Source organism: Rousettus aegyptiacus, unplaced genomic scaffold, assembly GCF_014176215.1.
Source record: "Rousettus aegyptiacus isolate mRouAeg1 unplaced genomic scaffold, mRouAeg1.p scaffold_m13_p_16, whole genome shotgun sequence".
NCBI lineage: Eukaryota > Metazoa > Chordata > Mammalia > Chiroptera > Pteropodidae > Rousettus > Rousettus aegyptiacus.
In genome coordinates, this window is record NW_023416291.1 from 48,359,205 (window position 1) to 48,376,343 (window position 17,139).

General features: G+C 34.2%; 1 pseudogene; it reads left to right on the forward strand.

Moving 5' to 3' along the window:
- Positions 1 to 4,765: 4,765 nt before the first annotated feature.
- Positions 4,766 to 4,884, forward strand: LOC118612628 (annotated as a pseudogene).
- Positions 4,885 to 17,139: the final 12,255 nt, after the last annotated feature.

Consider the following 17,139-nt stretch of genomic DNA (forward strand, 5'->3'; position numbering starts at 1 on the left):
CCTCTTGCAATGATTCTTGATGTTCTATAGAATCTGAAGACTTTAACTTTGAAAAATCAGTTTAAAAAGTAAAATATGTCATAGTAATTATCTTAAAACCTCAACACCAGATGATATGTTGTTGTTTCTTGCTTCAGTGTAGTACAAAGGAAGTCAGATATATTTTATCATAGACTATAGCCTGGAATTATGTTTGCATAGCCGTTTATTGTCACCAGAATTCTCTGCGTATGAGACTATTGAAAGGAGATGAGAGACGTGTTTTATTTGACTCTTAATCCATATTTATTTGCATTTAAGATATTACAAAGAGAAAAGACTCTTAGGGATTTTATGTTGAGTGTTTTAATAAAATATAGTAGTAGAGGAAAATGATGTTCAAGAGAAAAGACAGCAAATGTGCCAATAAAATAGAAAATAGTTTACAATTAATAATATATAATTTAAAATTTAGAATTAAAAAAATGAGAATTCAAATTAAGATGATTACATTTTTAGTTAAATTGATAACTAAAGAATAAAATAATGGTTAGTGCCTTATTTTTAAGCTCTGTAAAATTATTGCTTAGTTTAAAGAAATTTCCCCCGATCTAATTAAGAAACATCAAATATTTGTAGATGCATACATTTTTTTTATTATTAAGTCTCGGTTGATTTAAACTTATATATCTTTTTACACGTTAGTTCACATTTGACTGATTTAGCCAAGCATTAAATCTATTTAAATTATTTGTGATATTTTCAAATAATGTCAGACATAATGTTCACTTTTAGAAAGATACGTCGAACATTTTTGCACGCGTGCCAGAAAATACATTTGGAAATTGATAAACATCGAGAGACAATGCTTTTTCAGAATCATCGGAAAGATTTATTAAGAATCTCTTTGAAGGGACACTTTAGATGAGTGCTGTCCTGTAGAAAGAACTTCAGTGATGATGAAAAACTTCCGTCTATACTATACAAAATAGTAGCTGCTGTTAGATACATTTAGCCATGGGGAACATGCAGTGTGGCAAGTACATATAAGAAACTCAATATTAATTTTATTTAATTTTCATTAATTTAGATTTAAACGTCCACATGTAATTAGTTGCTTCGTAGTAGTAGACAGTGCAGCTTCGGACTTACAAAAATAAAATAGAGGGCCTCGTGGAGACAGTAATACTCACCTGATAATGCCGTTAAGATTAAATGACCTAACACTGACAACCTGTATAGATAGTGCCTAGTACATTGTAGGTGTTGTACATAAGTAACTTTCTTTCCTTTTCCCCAGGTAGTTAAACACTTACTAATGTTCCTAGAGGTTTACTGACCTTTCTACTACTTTTTATAGTTTTTTTTGTTCTTTTATGTTCTCCTAAAATTCTCTCTCTCTCTCTCTCTCTCTGACACACACATTTAAATAAACACTCCATCCACTCACTGGACTGTATTATCTTACTTCTCTTTCTGCTTTTCCACTCTTGCTTTCTCCTTCCCTTCATGATGGAAAAGTCCACTAATTATTTCTCTTTCCCACTGATTATTTCTCTTGATTGTAAGTGACCTGGGAATAGACTTCCTTGATTAGAATTTGGAACTGAATGCGAGGAGACTAAGTCTGCCCTGAAAATGTTTAACTATAACCCAGATCTCGTGTAGCTTAGAGGTCCAAAACCCCCTCAAAATGATAATCAAATTTAAAGTGTTATAATGTTGGTAATGCTCCCCAAGTGCCAATATATATATATTGTCTTTTGTAGAATACACCTCCTACTGAGGCCTCCAAGGACTCCCAAGTTAAAGTTCCAAGAAACACGAGCTCAGAGTTTAAAATTACAAACACAAACACACAAGCTTGGATCTGAATACCAGCAAAAAACAAGAGACAAAGATAGCAGAGTCAGACCCACAAAATTAAGATGTTGAAACAATCAGGTGCAGAGTATTAAATAACTGTGTATAATATGTAAAAAGAAGCAAAAGAGAAACTAGAAATTATGGACAAGTAAGAAAATCCCTAAGAGATCAACAGAATTAGAAAAAGAATCAATTGAAACTCTGGGAATAAAAATAATAATAATTAAAATTAAAAACTCACTGGACAAGTTAAGAAGTAGCTTAAATGAAGCTCAGGAAAGCTAATGAACAGGGGCATCAAACCAAATACCCAAAATGCAGCACAGAAAAAAATCAAATTAATAAAGAGATGTTAATCTAAGCTGGGAATAATGTGAAAATATCCAACATATGTCTACCTTGAATTTTAGGAGGAAAAAAATATAGAGAGAAAGGGGATAGGGCGACAGTTGAAGAAACAATATTTAGCAACTTGAAGAATTGTTGAAAAACACTAATCCGAAGTCAGGAAGTCCAGATAATCTCAAATGGAATAACACACACACACACACACACACACACACACACACACACACACACACACTCACACACACACTCGCGCACTCTCTCTCTCTCTCTCTCTCTCTCTCTCTCTCTCTCCATATTATAGTGAAGCTTCAAAACACCAAAGACAAAAAGATCTTTGAAAGCATCTACAGAGAAAAGATAGATCATTTATAAAGTACTACAGACTTCTTTGATAGCAAGCCTGGAGGCAGTACAAAAATATCCTCAATATATCAGGAGAAAAAAAAGATAGTTCAGCAAATATGAAACACATTTGAAGAATAGAGATGAAATACAAAGTGAAGTAAAACATGGAATTTTACCACTGTGTGCTACCAACAGAGAATTATGAAAAAAAAAATCTAAGATCTATCTTCGACAATTGGAAAATAATCCCAGACCGAAGGTCTGAGATATAATAAAGAAAAGTGAGTTAAAAATTAATGATATCAATATTAATGACATCAATTGTAGATATTGTAGATATCATGTTTGTAGATAAGTAGATCCAATATATTAGAACAAACTAGCATAAAAGTTGTGAGATGTGATCAGACTTAGGCATTCGGTATTCAGGAAGAAGGCAAATATATTGTTATACTTCATACTTTATTAACTAGGAAGGTTAAAAGCTATATACATACCAAACAAAAACAAATATATCTACCAAAATAGTGAAGAAAAAAGATAGAATAAGGAAAGCAATAGTCCAAAATAAGCCCAGAAAAGTGATGGGAATAAATCTAAAATATCATAATAGATATAAATGAAATTTACTCACTAATTAAAAGAGAAAGATTATCGGACTGTATTAAAAAATAAATATAGTGATTGCTATTTTTAAAACCTGCACTTAAAACTTAAAGACACATAAAAATCAAAAGACAGAGGATAGAAAGAGGTATTTAAAGCAAATACTACCCATTTTCCCCTCCTCTGTTCCTGGCCAAAACAAAAATAAGAACAAAAAGTAATGTGGCTATAGTAATGTCAGACATATTAGACTTTAAGTCATTTATATTGCTAGAGATAAAAACATGACTACACACTGATAAATGTTTCCATTTCTTAGAATATGATAATTACAAATTTATATATATTAAATATCCTTCAAACCTTGACAGAATTACATGGAATAATTGATAAATCTTCATCATAATGGAAAAATATTGACACATTTTTATCAATAAAGGGGAAAAAAAAGTAAGTTACAAAAGACCTAAGCAATATAATGTGAACATTGAACAAAATTGCATTTGTATACAAGTAGAAATTAGTTTTAAAATATTATTAAAATGCCTGAGGAATTAATTCATCCAAAAACGCACATCTTTGCAGCAAACTTTAGTTGAAAGAAGACTAAGTAAATGTGATTAAATAAGAAAACTTAATTGCATAAATTGACATTTTTGTGAATTTGTTTTACAGATACAATTCAATTCCAATCAACAGAGATTGTCCTACAAATCGATAAAATAAGTCCCAAATTTATTTAAAAAGAAAATAGGTAGGGAATATAGTGAAGGGAAGTTGGAAAAAATAAGGTGAAGAGCAGCATTTAAAGTACTGATAAAAAAATGTTCTATTTCTTACTTTTTGGTGATGCTCTTTAAAATATTTGTTTTATTATTTTTAACCCCAGTATTATTTTATATACTTTTTGTATTTATGTGCTCTATTTTACAATATGTTTTTTTTAAAGAACAAACAAACAAACAAACAAACTGTCATGGTACATACAAATCTCTGTCACATAGCTCTGCTGAATTGACAACTAAAAACAAACATTTTACTATAATATGTAAGGAGCTCTTACTAATTGTTATCCACATTTTAAACAAAGAATATATTTTAATATCTGACACTGATCTGGTTTCATGCGCTATCTTTACGTAATCAGGTAATATTCTACTCTTAAACACTTACTATCCCATTTAAACACTGTGAATGTCCTTATACTGCCGTGTTTTCCTGCTAATGTGTGCATCTCTTTGTGAATTTTTAAAGAATTCTTGTCCTATTACGTATACGTCTGCTCCATACTTTTTTATTTGCTATCACAAATTTATTATTTGATGTATTAGGAATTTTGCAAAGGTATACCTTTTATTTGAAAAGGTAGATTTGAAACTGATATACTTGGTTAAGCAATTCTTTTCGGAAATAGCAATAGTTTAGAAACTGAAACTTGAAAATGCAGCAGAGAGAGATTATATAGCCTGAAAGATGTATAATATATAGGAAGTATGTTTTTAGTAATCACACACAAAAAAAGGAGGAAATATACATCTCAGAAACTGATGTCAGTCTGAACTACCAGTACCCCACAACGGCTGCTTCTCAGTCTATCTGTGAGTTACTAAAATGACATAGAGTCTACAGCCATGCCACCCTGAACAAGGCCGATCCCGTCTGCTCTCAGAAGCTAAGCAGGGTCAGGCCTGGTTAGTACTTGGATGAGAGACCACCTAGGAATACCAGGTGCTGTAGGCGTAAAAAATAATAAGGGATTGTAAGCTGGCAAAGTTATTGCAATCTGTGAGTTCAACCAAGGGTTGCCTCACCAAATAAATAAATAAATAAACAAATAAATAAATAAAATGGCATACAGAGGGTTTTTTTTTAACACAATTCCCTCACAGAGCCTGTTCCCAAAATGTTTGCATAATGACACATTTATTTCAATTACTGAGAGAGAAGATACAGTATTGAACTTAAGAATGTGACTAAACACTTTCCACACTGTTCTTTCAATCTGTCACTAAAATCAAATTTATCTTCAAAGCCAGGAAATATCCTGAGTAATGTGTCGAGGGAGAGGAAGGAGAAATTTCTTAAAGGTTGAGAAATTCTTCCCTGGAGGTTCATATCTTTCCCCCCAGCAAGTAGGGGAGAACTACAGGCCTTGGAGGGGGGGGCCGGTCTCCAGCGAGTGCTTTTATAAATCCACCAATATCAGGACCACGGGAGACTTTTCTAAGCACTCTTTGCAGTCTGTGAAATATGCTCCTGTTACTACCTAACTAGAGTGAAAGCTAGAACGACATTTACATCGCCATGGCAATTTGCATCTCTAGACTGAGATAATAACATTTTTGCCCTTTTAGTTTTACTTTTTATTTAGGGATAACTTTTTTTTTTACTGCCTTTTAATTGAAAAAAAAAAAGTGGGTGTCTATGCAAAGGAAGAAAAACGAAAATTTACTTATCATCTGCTATATATCAGACATCGAATCGAGCTGTTTGTATATACCATTGCATGCAGTTCTCCAAGGACATTGGGAAGGAAGTGTCATTTTTGAGAGGAGACTTTGAGAAATTTCAGTCCCATGCTTTCCTTAAGGTCAGTGAAATAGTAATGAAGAAGCAGGACCAGGGTCCATCAGTGCCGGGCGCCCCTAACTCCTCGGCCGGTGCTTTTTTCACTGCTTCACACTTCCTCCATGCTGTCTCCCCGGATTCTTAGTCTGCCCTCCCTCCTATGACTGATACCAACCGCTTTCTGAAACGCTCTTGAGTGCATTGCAATATGTATTTTTTAAATCTTGCAGTTCTTAGTGTTTAATTCTAAATACCACCTATAGAAATTTGCATCTAAATCAGGACTGACTGATTATGTTTTACTCTCCAGTTAAAATAGTTATTCAAATGTTTTAAATGCATGCCGTGCACATTAGAAAATGATACCAATTAAGTGGTTAGGATTTAGCTGTACATATGATGGGGGTTTAGTTGTGTCGCTATGAAAGAATTATACCTATATTTTAATGCAGACTTACAGATATAGAATCTGAAATATGCATTGCAAATATTAGATTATGAAGATCAGCAAGCATTTATTGAAAATAAAAAGATACCTGTGTTGGATCATATTTTGGATATGTCGATCAGAAGAGCAAAAAAAACAAACATTAATTATATTTATAAGCCATTAACTTAAAATTAAGCTTATCGTTCCATTCTTAGTACAATCTAAATATTCTGTTTATTAAAGATGGGATATAATTTTCTTTATATATTTTTGTAGAGATGGTTTTCTAACTCCACTGAAAGAATGTGAAGACTAACATAAAGGGAAAATTACTTTGTAATAGGCTTTAGGAGATGTTTAAATAGTTTTTTTGAAATGATATGTTGTTGATCTAAAAGCATCTGTGTCAACTGCAGTAATGAAACTCAGTATCTGTTCATCGATAATATCTTTATAGAGCAGGAAGTGAACGAAAGTATTTCGATTTAGAAAAAAAAGGTGACATCCTTGTTTAAGTACCACTTCTGGGTTTTTTTCGCTCTAAATTCCTAACACAAAAAGTTCTTAGAAACAGTTATCATTTAGGCAGTTAAGGGATATTCTCATTTAAAAGCAAGATGATGTCTTAGAATAATATGGGCAAAAAAGCCGATAGGAAGCAGTTATGGACCAGTGGGATATGAACGCAGAATTGCACAGAATGTGTACCAAAAGTTTAGGAGAGATGGCACAGAGAAGTGTAGCGGGGTGAGGAGTAACGGTTAAGACACTGGAAATCTAATTTCTTCATAGACACTCAGAAAGAAATCAAAGGAGAGAAACAAACTAAAGATGAGTTTTTAAGTTGGGAAAGTTATGTTGGTTCAAAGGAGCCAGAGGGAGATGTTGGGTGAATAGACGTGCTCTGTAAAGAGAAGGGGAACTCTCGCAAGGAGCCAGTGTGTGTCAGCTTTCATTCTGCAGTCCTGTAATTCCCACCCTTGTCAATCAGAGGTGCTATTTTGAACTGGTATGATGTCATATTCTAGCATAAAAACATCTTTGATTGACAAATTATTCTGGAAAGTTAATATGAATATGTATAATTTCCAGAGCACAAAAAATTCTAAGATGTGATGAGTCTTATACATAATTACCTTTAAATGAGACTATAACCTTCGAAATAATATTCTTTTGGATTTCAGTACTTTCTGTGGGTTTGGCTTTTACATGCAACATACGATAGAAGATCTGTAATGGAATAAATGGAAGAGTGGCAGATAAAATATATAACAATGGCTGTATATCCACATCCCTGTCTGTAGTCTCTAAACTATGTGTAGTTCATTTTCAACTAGAAGCAAACGTACTCACATATATGCCTCAGCTTGGATAGCTAGTAAATGTGCTCTTCAAATATTTTTCTTTGTCGTGCCTTTGAAACTCTTAAGGTGCTGTTGTATTCTTATTCTGAACCCATTGTTGGAGTAGCCTTCCATGCTAAACCAGAGTCAATAATTGAGTAATTTTTTTCACCTCCTTTTTAAAAATATTGGAAAGTGTAAACATGCTCAGTATATTCAGTGCCACGATATGTTAGAGACTCCTCCTGACACAAATTCTCGCCTCTTAATTACATTCCTCGCACGCTAACAACCTCTTCAGCCAGATCACTGAGTGGCTGTAGGAGTTCTGCTTCTGCCTTCGGCCCGCAAGCCATAGCTGTAAATACCAGTCTGCTTTCATTCCCTAACCTCTCATTCCACTGCTGCTTAAAAAAACACTCTCCTCCCCTCACCCCCCAGACCCCGGCACTTTTGGTTTAGCTATGGGTCATCTGTGCTATTAGAGGATGAAAAATGTATGCTCACACTGCAGTTATAAGTTCCAGACTCATCATTTCCTTGGTCTACTTCCTAAGAACTCTTTCTTTAAAGCTGTTAGTTTCTAAGATAAGCTGAGTCTGATTTTACTCTGAAATGCAAGTGGCTTTTATTTCAGGGCTTTGTCCAGCTGAAGAGACATTATTAGCACCTGAGTGAAATTTGCATAGACAGACAAATATTGTGCCTTCTAAGACCTTATGAAAGTCGACCTTATTAATAGCTTCATTAGATGGAAGATATGGATTTTTGTCATTTCAGCGTCTTTTATCAAGTGGTTAGTTTCTGCCCATGTCACTCAGTATTTTAAGAGAGCCACTACCGCCTGCATTTTTAGGGGTAAGGGCATTTGATTTTGCGAATAACAATAGTAAAGTCTTGTCTGTTTTAATCTTTTTTGGAAGATTAAAACAGTGGGAAAATAAAGCACTATTGGGCTGCACGCTTCTTTTAAAATTTCCTTGTTAAATATAGTAAGCAAGTAAGTTTATACATTTTTTCTCTTGTGTTTTTTTTTTTTTTAATATCATCGGGGCCAAAAATGTCAAGTTCACAGGAAGCTACTGTAATCTCAGTTCATGATGTTCTAAAGTGAGGACTTCTCAATGTCCACATGAAAGGTGGAGAATGCCTTCTGTAATCTGAACCCTCAGACGCCATATGGGTCAGTCTTCACTTGTGCTTCATTCAAAGAACAATAACTGGAAGTAAAATAAATCTTTATCTGACTATCTCAAAAAAGGCAAATGGAGATTTAATATACAACTATATCGCCATTTCTCAAGATTTTCCTTTTCTCATCTCTTCTGATCTCAAATAGCCCAGAACTACTACAGAGCCTCTCTGTTTTCATAATTCACTTTTACTTTCATGTTAAAATGATCTTCCATCTCCAAGATATTTTGCTCTTCTCTTTTTGCCAGCTCCCATGACCCAAATTTGCTCTATTGTCTTCATTAGGTAGATTAAATTATCATGTCCACCTTCTTTGGTTTTTCTCTGGCATTTATTTACCCGCAATCTAAATTCTCAAAACAAATCAGTCTCAGGAGCCGAAACACACATGTGCCAAAAGACATTTCAAAGTTATTACTATGCTTCTATAATTTCAGTACCAAGTATAAGGAAGAAATTCTCACACTGTGATAATGAGCTTTTGAAATTAACTAAGATGTGGATTTAGTCTACAATTTTAACATGAATTAAATTTCAGAATCGGCTAATGATGATAAGCCTTAACAAAATACGTAGTCTTTGTACGTTCATCGAACCTTGAGGGAGGCACTTTGTGGACATAAATGCTAAAATACATCGCTATTATGTTTCCAATATGTGTTAAAATTTTTGTCTTTTGTTAGATATGCCCTAAAAAATGAAACGAATATCTGAGACAATGAGTTATTTAGGTGATTCATAGGGATAAGAAATAATAGTAAGAGTAATAATAATAATTTGTCAAACACTTGTGTTTATTTGGGAGGAGGGTTTGCAAGATTTAAGTGCATTATTTTATTCTCTGAAATTTACGGGGATAAAATAACTTTTCTATTTTCATACAATTAACAAAACGCAGAGCTAGAATTCAAACCACATTTATAATTCTTCTTAAAGCTTCTTGTGAGGGAATGAGAGCACGATTACAGTCATCCCTCGGTTAAACCTACCAAGTGCTATATGAAACCAGTAAAATGGAAGGCAATCAATAAAATATTGTAAAAAGGTGAATATTCTTCTTATCCTAGATATTCATTATACATATTCTGTTTTGTGTGGTTATTCTTACTGAACTAGTGTTCCTGAAACTCTTCATATTATATTATTTTCAGATATGAGAGATGCGATTTTTATTTACATAATCGATGACTATATTAAATAAATCAGATGTAACATTGACCTTCATAGCATTCTTAAACTTGTACTTAATACGTGACTCAAGTATTATATTTTCCCCGTGTACTCAACACCGAGTGGTATTATTGATGTTTACTCCATCCAATATATCTCAATTTATTTTCATATGCATAAATCAAAAATCACCTAGCATATTTGTTCAAATGCCAACTTTATGTCCCACTATAGACTTGCTAAGTATACAAATACAAATATACAAATATAGGGAGGGACGTCCAAGAATCTGCATTTTAGTAAGTTCCTCGACTGATCCTGATATTGAAATTGAACTGATCGCGAAATTTGAGAAATGTTGCCTAAATGTTTTCAGTTTTTTAGTGTATAACTTCGCATTTATTTTTAATATTTTAGAGAAAGAAAGAATTTTTGTCAGTTATGTTTTTATCCCACAGTATTTGTATGTTTTAAAGTATGAAGTTAATGAATAAAAAAAATTGAAAAATTATACTTTTAAATTATAATCTAAAAACGATATATATATATATATTGTTTTTATATCCATGAATCTGCACTGACATTCATAAGTATTTGAATACATAAATGAGGGAAAAGAGACAAATTTTTCTTGCAGGAAAATTCCAAATAGAAATATGCATGAAAGAGAAAATTACTGTTAAGAACATCCCAGTATAACTGCCGCATGCAAGATTCACTGATAAATGTTTAAATTGATGGGGAAAGCTTTAAGGAGCAACAGGATATTTGCATTCTCAAAATATCTCCCCCAAAATATTAATCGTGTGGTGGTTCTAACATATTTCCATGAATTCTTTGATTCTGATCATGTAAGAGGTGGAGCTTAATGGAGTGCAGGCTGTATTTAGGGAAAAACACTCTATACAAAACCTGGAGGACACCCCCTTACCAAGGGATCAGGTTATCAATAGTAACGAGTTATATTGATAACATGTACTTCCTGATCTGATGCAATCACAAAGCCCTATTACCTCTGTAATGTCCTTTCCCCAAATCCATAATACTAGCCTAATGATTAGAAAAAATAACACAAACCAAAATCGATTGATAGTCTAGAAAATACCTCTCTAGTACTCTTCTAAAGTGTCAAGGTCATGAAAAACAAGGAAATACTGAGAAATTTTCACGGGTCAGAGGATACTAAAGAAACACAATGAATAAATGCAATATAGTATGCCTGACAGGATCCTGGGACAGACAAAGATATTCGTGGAAAAACTAGTGAAATCTGAATAAAGTCTGTAGTTTAATTATTTTTATTGTACCAATGTTAATATAAATATACCTAGGTCAAATGTTAACATTAAATTAAGCTAGGTGAAGATTATATAGGAACTCTGCTGTCTCTGTTAACTCTTTGTATTATATTGTAACCTAAAATAACCATGAAACCCAAAAGTTTTATAATATATAACAATAGTTTAACTTTTGTTTTCCCCAGAACTTTGGCAAAGCTCATGATTTTATGAATGCTAAATAGCTATTTCCTTCTTTCGTTTTATATATCCACTATAATATCTTGTTTAAAAAACAAATTTATTTATATATGTATACAATTAGTAATTATACATTTAAGTAGAGATCTCCCTCTCTCTCTTGCGGGCTCTCTTCCTCCCCACCCTCCTTCCTTACCTCCGTCTCTCTGTCTTGCATTTATCCAATTATCGTCACATCACCTTGCCTGACTCTCACCCTCCTTCTTCCCTCCTATACGGACTCTTTTGTTTATATTGGGCCTACTAAGGTAATTCAGAATAATCTCACCAATCGCAGCATTCTTAACCACATGTGCAGAATCCTTTTTGCCATGTACGGTAACGTATTCACGGGTGTTGGGGATTTGGGTATGAACATCTTTAGGGGGTCATTGTTCTACCTATCCCTGTGGCTAACCTTTCTCTGACATTCGTTAAATTTGGGGTAAACTTGGTACTTTTAATCATTTGGCAGATACCGTGAGAATGTATTAGCTATTACTTGCCTCTTCTAACAAAGTTCTAGAAAGCAAACTCTTTTATTCTTCAATTAATAGCTGCCACAAACAATGAAATATTGTTCTCCCACGTATTCTGCTTTGCGTTTCGTAAGTAACTTTTTTTTGGTGGCAGACTAAGAGACAATAAAACCATTTTCTTAATTTTGTTTTGGCTCTGGCTGAATGAGAAATAATAGAAGCATGATTTTAGATCACTATTTGACAACACCTGTATTCAGAAAGCCTCCCTAAGTAGGAGTATCAGGGTGTGAAATATCAGCTCTTTTACATTAAATGACTTAGAATCCGAGCAAGCTATGAAAATGGAAAGCAAATTGTGGATATCTACATGAGAAACTGTGGGGGAAATTTCAAATTGTAAATTAATGTAGGGAGATTGATGCCATTTATGTCATTTTTTTTCTATGTGATAATGAAGAATCACAAGTTGGAATACTTAATGTTTAATTGCACTAAGTTCTAAAATCCCAGATTCTGATTTCTAGCAACCCTAGACCTACAAACTTGATGTAACTCAAATGTAAGTGTTTTTTAAGACTAGAATTTTTAAGGCTAATTATTTCTCTAGCATTTCTCTTGTCACAGTGTGACTATGAACTGATTTCTCCATTCTGCAGTCAATAGCTTGCCTGATACAAAAGGTTATTGATTGGAAGCAGGCAGCATTTTATAAGAACGAGGCTGAGAGGCCAACAAATCAGATAGAAATCTTTGCATGTAGAATTTGAATGTCTCAGCAAGTGCTTGGAAAACATGATTGAAGAATATCTAAAGTGGAATATAGATTTGTGAGAATCACAGGTTTTCCATCAAAGATTACTATTTAGGAACAAAAATCCTTATTTGAAAATTAATCATTGGGAGATCATATCTATTAATCGCTCATTACATTTTTTATTTGCTCAACATTTATAAGTATATAATCATTACTGAGATGTCGGCGGTCCCTCTGAAATAACATTATCTCCTAGTTATTTTTTTTCAGAAATGCAGAGCCAAACAATAAGCAAACTATCAAAGATCATTGGTAGAAACAGCTGAGTTTGCAGTCTATGACTTGGCAAACTTGGTCCTGGTGCTCCACGGCAAACTCTCTTGCAGCTGAGGTGAAGACCTGCATTCAGGTCTAGGGCCAGGGCTTGAGGTAGGAAAGCAAGGCACCCAATACAAAATTTCAGGAAGCACCCGCTCTCAGACGTGTGCGCTGCATGTGCGTGACTCTGAAGAGTGAGTGCCCCTTTCAATTTTACACCTTCGCTTCTACCCCGTCTCACCCTAGTCCCTGCCTTGGTTCTATCCCTTACATCTGTCCCCTGAGACTGTGTTTCAGAAGTGACTGTGAGATAACTGGAAGGTATGTCTGGGGAAGGTGGTAGCAGATGCGGTATGAGTTCTGGTTTCAGCAGTGGGACAGGTTTTCATAGCGGGGGAAATGTGATCCTGGTGCAGGGGAGTGTACAGCTCACCTGTGAGGCCATTTCTATTGTGTGGTTCCGGAAGCTGCCTTACAAACTTAGCCTGGAGCCAGGAATTCCATCCTTCCCAAGGATCCCGTGAGCTACGTACTATTTGACATGATTTCTTCCTGTTTAAGCTGGAAGGCATAGCTTTTGCTGCTTAAAGTTTAGAATTCAAATAGTCAAGAATTTGCCATTTACTAGTTTTGTGATATCTGAGGTTATATCTGAGCTTCAGTTTTATCACATAATAATAATTTTTCTCTTGTGAGTATAAGGGAAGAAAAATGTCTTTTTGCTCTGCCTTTCCAAGTTCTTGGCTGGAGCCCCAAAACAAAAGACAGATTAATTAAAGAAAACATGCAAATTTATTTAATATTTTTTATGACATGAGAGGAAATGATTAAACTTGATAATTTTTATGCTTGGTTTGATGAAGAATGAAAAGTTTGGGGGGAAATGTGATAAGACAAAAAAGGTAGGACTTTGAATAGATGTAATAAGCAGGCAAACCCGTCTGAGGACTCTGTTCATTACTTACTAGTAGATACACCCTGAACACCTACCTTATCCCAGGGAGTTTATCAAATCAGAGTGCCTGTGCTTCTTTCTACCCAAATTCCATTTTTTCAAGGATTGTCATAATACTAAGGCTATTCTGTCCAAATTAGGACAAATTGTTTTATTTTTCTCCTTTAGCCATGTCAATAATAATAATGTTCTACAGGTAACCACAGAAGAGATTTTTCCCTAAGTTTTTTGATATACATATTTTTTTCTAGCTATTTGAACACATGTACCAAGAAATTCTAGTGTGATATTAGGGTACGTATTACATTTAATGGTTTGATCTTTAAGTGAACATCGATATAGTAGCTCAAAGGAAAAGGTGTACAAGGTTTAAGTCTGAACAAAGCACTGACCTTATCTCGCTTCAACTGTGTAAGAACTGAAGGAAAAAATACGCCTCTGGGATGCCACAGTTTTCTTAGGCTGAATATAATACGAGTATCTTGCCTTAGTAGAGGCAATCTCTAACCTGGGTTCAACCGTGATTCACATATGACCGCTCCAAAGTTGGACTCATTTTGTCTTTGGCCCTGTTAGAGAAAATGTTTTCCTTTTTCTATTATTTCGCTTTCTTTCCTTTTTTTTTTTTTTCTCCTGTACTTCTACTACAGAAAACACAGATCCAAACATTAGTGAAGTTTGGCAGTTTGTTATCAAGTCAAACATGCATTTACTATGCAACTCAGCAATTCTACTCTTAAATAATTACCCAAGTGAAATAAAAATGTGTACCCATAATGCATGTATTGAAAAGTGACAGCTTTATTCATAATACCGAATTGTGAAACAACCAAAATGTCCATTAATTGGTAAACAGACAAGCAAATTATGATATATCATAAAACATAGTCCAAATTACCAATAAAAATGTGTCAACTAATGACATACGCAGCAACATGGATTAACCTTAAAAACTGACACACAGGAGTACACACTATGTGATTCCACTGATTTTACATTCTAGAAAAGGCAAAACTATGTTCATAGAAAGCACCCGAGTGGTTACCAGTGGCCACTAAATTGGGCGGGAGTAGATCGACTACAAAGGGACCCCAGGGAACTTTTAGAGAGAATGTAAACATTCTGAGTTATTTTCGTGGTGGTCATTACCCACCTTCATGCGTTCATCAAAACTCATAAAATTGTACATTGAAAATGTGTTCATTTTACCCTATGGAAATTACACCTTAACAAATATGGAGGAAGAAAGCATTGAGTAGAAGGATCACCATTTGTTTGGATAGGCTTGGCCTTTGTACCTGGTGTCTCATACTCCCGAAAAGAGCTGAGAAAATGAAAATAGGAGCCGGCCGAAACAAACAGATAATTCCCAGATAAAACGCATGGTCTTTCTACTGATCCCATATTCTTGGGTTTTCCCTGTTTATCACTATGCTATTAGGAAAATATTATTGTAAAGAATCAACTGATAAGAACCCATATCATTTTTTTCCAAAAAATATCTGACAATAAAAGTCCCGAAGCATGAACCAAAACAGCCACAAAAGCCACAAGGGACTTTAAAATGATGCAAAGGAGATATCTGAGAGAAAAAAAAAAAAATAGATATGTAACTCAACATTATCTTTTAAATTTATGGATACAGATATTCACCATAAAAAAAAAAAAAAAAAGAATGAGATGGTCCCTCATTAGCAAAAGAAATCTCTTTTTGTGGAGTTTATATTCTCAGTAAATTTCAGTTGCAGAGCTACCATTTGAAAGACCCATTCATCTTTCCAGAAGTCACAACCTTATCATAATGGAGATTAGCATGCAATTTAGACATGATTCATTGACCAAAGCTTCTGAGAAGGCAGTGTGTGTCTTGACCAAGATGCAGATAATCATAAAATGCTCTGACTTGAATCACATGGATTGACAGTCTATGTATTTTCTCTTTAAACATGAATTACAAATGATTTCCTTTGCAAAAGGGTTGCTTTAAAAAGCAAAAGAGGCCTAGAGTAAAAGAGTTAGTAAAGCGAACATAAAAGCAGTATAGAAACATTTTTCTTGAGAGTAGAAAAACCTCCACAAATTGTCCTATACTCTCGAAATTACCTATTTTATCTACATGCTAATAGAGGATATATACTTTCAATTTAAATCTTTTTAGATATTCTAAAACCTATGACCAAGACTAACCTTTCTACAGCAGCGATGATATTAATGAAATCCCTTCTTAATACCTACATTTAACGGCTTGCTATATAATTTAAATTACTTTTCGCACAAAAAAATAATTTTAATATCTTAATGCATGTAAAAAAAAAATCTGCTAAGTATAGGAAATGGAGAAGTGTGGGAAACACAATCAGCCTCCAATGAGTGGATGGTCTTGGTAAGGAAGAAAGCATGAGAATACTCAAGCATTACAAAAGGCAAAGTGTACTAAATACTCGAATAAAAATAAAAGCTAAACCCTGGTGGAATATTTGGGCTTTATCTTGGAAGCACATTTATGAACTTTCTTCTTTAAACGTATGTTCCATTGGTAAATCCCAATGATCTAAACAACGACAATAAAACAATAACAAAAAACAACTCAACAGGGGGAGAGGGTAGGGAATGGGTGCTGGAAAGTGGCTTTGAACATGAGACCTGAACCTTGTTAACAGAGCAACTCTGTGCAAAATCCTTAATTTTCTTTGAACCTAATTTCCTTATTTATAAAAGATACAAAATGATGTAGAATAATAGATTCTCATGGGTGTTTCGTAGTAATTGAAAAACAATGCATGTGTAGGTTGAGAAAAGTGCCTGACTTGTAGTGGGACCTAAACAAATTGCTAGTTTCCTTTTTTCTCCCTTTTCCCCTTGTGGTATTTCAAATCCATGGCCTGTCAGACATTTCCTGCTAAAAGGGCAGCCTAGAGCTGCAGCCTTTCCAGAAGGTTGTCAAGCAGTGTTGTCAAGGCGGTTGGTTCCTCACCTGCATTCTCCCTGTGTCGCTGCATCTTCTTCGACCACCTGTAGATGTCGATGTTGCCTCATCATGTACAAACTCCCCTCCCTCTTCTTGGCCATCCACCAGAAACTACGTTAAAGGACCCCACATTTCTGGTCTTCTCCTTTTTTCTCCTCTACTCAACTCAGATAAATTTGTTCGCCATTTTCTCTTTAGAAATAAAGTTCCATCCCAAAATGAGCACTTTTCTAATATCGGCCTTAATCCTGCCCTTCTTGTTGTAATCTTTATTTATTTACTTATTTATTTTTTAA